The 2783-nt window shown below is 41.3% G+C and overlaps 1 non-coding gene across 1 annotated transcript; it reads left to right on the forward strand.

Annotated features, from left to right (window-relative positions):
* The first annotated feature begins 2424 nt into the window (after positions 1-2424).
* Positions 2425-2531, forward strand: LOC141722109 (small nucleolar RNA R71). Its single transcript, XR_012575139.1, has one exon. It is a non-coding gene; the product is annotated as a small nucleolar RNA R71 (small nucleolar RNA).
* Positions 2532-2783: the final 252 nt, after the last annotated feature.

Consider the following 2783-nt stretch of genomic DNA (forward strand, 5'->3'; position numbering starts at 1 on the left):
TCCTGATCTTCTGGAGCGATACAAATCTGATTATATCCCGAATAGCCATCCAGAAGACAATAGTAATTATGCCCATCCAATCTATTAAACATCTGATCAATGAAAGAAAGATGGAAGTGATCTTTCCTTGTAGCCTTGTTCAGCTTCCTATAATCCATGCAAACTCTCCACCCTGTGACTGTTCGTGTCGGAATAAGCTCATTCTTCTCATTTGCTACCACAGTGATACCACCTTTCTTTGGCACACACTGAACTGAGCTCACCCATGAACTGTCAGAAATAGGATAGATATTTCCTACATCTAGCCACTTTAGAATTTCCTTCTTTGCTACTTCCTTCATGATTGGATTAAGTCTTCTTTGTTGCTCGATCGTAGGCTTGCTACCTTCCTCTAGCAGAATTTTATGTATGAAATAAGAAGGGTTGATTCCCTTTATATCAGCTATAGTCCAGCCAATTGCCAATTTGAATTCTCTCATAATCCTCAAAAGCTTTTCCTCATCAGTATCTGAAAGGTCAGATACAATAATAACAGGTAAAATATATGCATCACCTAAAAACGCATACCTCAAATGCTCTAGTAAAGGCTTAAGCTCAAGAGTGGGAGCTTCCTCAATAGATGGCTTGAGGTGTTTAGGAGCTTTGTTCAATTCCTCCATTCCAAGAGATTTAAAAGGCATATCTATCTTCCTCTTCCAGGGAGAAGCATTCAAATACTGCAATTATTCTTCACCTACATCATCTTCACTATCTGAATTTCCCAATAAGGCTTTCTCTAAGGCATCAGACCTTAACAATTGATCAAGTTCTGAAGTAACCACAGAATCAACCAACTCCACTTTTAGGCATTCCTCATTTTCCATAGGAAACTTAATAGCATTGGACACATTAAAAGTTACATCCTGATCCAGCACTCGCATTGTGAGCTCGCCCTTCTGCACATCTATCAAGGTTCGACCAGTCGCCAAGAAAGGTCTTCCCAAAATTATGGGAATCTTCTTATCCTCCTCAAAATCAAGAATTATGAAATCAGCAGGGAAGATGAGTTTATCAACCTTGACCAAGACATCCTCCAAAATACCTCACAGATATGTAATAGAACGATCGGCTAACTGCAAGGTCATATAAGTCAGTTTTGGATCAGGTAAGTCCAACTGCTTGAAGATTGATAATGGAATTAGATTAATGCTAACTCCCAAGTCACATAAGCATCTGTCAAAAGACACTTTTCCAACAGTACACGGAATAGTGAAGCTTTCTGGATCCTTAAGCTTCGGAGGCAACTTCTGTTACAGCATAACACTGCATTCCTCGGTAAGAGCGACTATCTCTAAATCATCTAGCTTCACTTTCTGAAAGAGAATACCTTTCATAAACTTTGCATAACTAGGCATCTGCTCAAGAGCCTCAGCGAAAGGTATGTTGATATGAAGTTTCTTGAACACCTCCAGAAACTTCTCAAATTGCTTGTCCAGCTTTTTCTTCTGTAGCCGCTTAGGAAAAGGCGGTGGAGGATAGATCTGTTTCTCCCCTGTATTACCCTCAGGAGGAGTGTGCTCAACAGTAGTCTTCCTTGGTTCCACTTCTACATCCTTCTGCTCTAATTCTTTCTCATCTTCTACTTCTTCAGTCAATACTTGAGTTTTTTCGGGATTTGCGACCTTTCCAGACCTTTAAGTGATTGCCTTTACCTACTTCTTAGCTTCCCTCTTTCCTGGCACTTCAGTGTCACTAGGTAGTGTACCAGGATGACGATTAAGCAAGGCATTGACAATTTGTCCAATTTGATTTTCCAAGGTCTTGATAGAAACAGCTTGACTCTTACACATAAGTTTCAACTCCTCTAATTCAGATTTTTCATTGGCTTGTTGCAGCTGGAGTTGTTGTCTTGGTGCATATTGCGGTTGCTAAAAACCAGGGGGGTTGTACTGCTTAGCTAGATACTGCTGATACGACTGTTGAACCGCATTCTGAGTCTTGCTCCAACTGAAATTAGGACGATTGCGGTTGTTGGGATGATAAGTGGCTGACACAGGTTGCTGCGAACACTAAAAGTTGCTCGCGCACTGAGCTGATTCACTAGAAATTATGCACTGATCAGTCTCATGGGCACCAGCGCAAAGCTCACAGACACTAGCGATTTGATTAACTCCATAATTAGCCAAAGTTTCCACCTTCATCGTCAAAGCCTTACGTTGGGCAGCTATAACAGTTAATGCATCCAACTCCAGAATTCTTGCTACCTTTCCCCGAGTCAATCTCTGGGAAGGATTCTGGTACTCATTAGCATCCATCACTTCAATAAGTTCATAAGCTTCATCGTAGCTTTTAGCCCACAAGGCTCCTCCTGATGCTGCATCAAGCATGGGTCTAGAAGTAGCACCCAATCCATTGTAGAAATAGTTAATAATCATCCAATCAGGCATGCCATGGTGTGGGAACTTTCTTAGCATCTCTTTATATCGATCCCAAATCTTACACAGAGATTCTCCAGTTTGCTGAGCAAACTGAGTAAGTGCATTCCTGATTGCAGCAGTCTTCGTCATAGGGAAGAATTTAGTGAGAAACTTTTAAGCAAGATCTTCCCAAGTGGTGATAGACCCTGTTGGTAGAGAATGTAACCAGCACTTAGTTTTGTCCCTCAGAGAGAATGAGAAGAGTCGCAACTTGATAGAATCTTCAGTCACATCATTGAATTTGAACGTGTCACAGATCTCGATGAAATCCCTGATGTGCATGTTGGGGTCTTCAGTAGGAGAACCCCCAAACTGAAGTGAGTTATG

The sequence above is a fragment of the Apium graveolens genome, chromosome 4 (assembly GCF_009905375.1).
Source record: "Apium graveolens cultivar Ventura chromosome 4, ASM990537v1, whole genome shotgun sequence".
NCBI lineage: Eukaryota > Viridiplantae > Streptophyta > Magnoliopsida > Apiales > Apiaceae > Apium > Apium graveolens.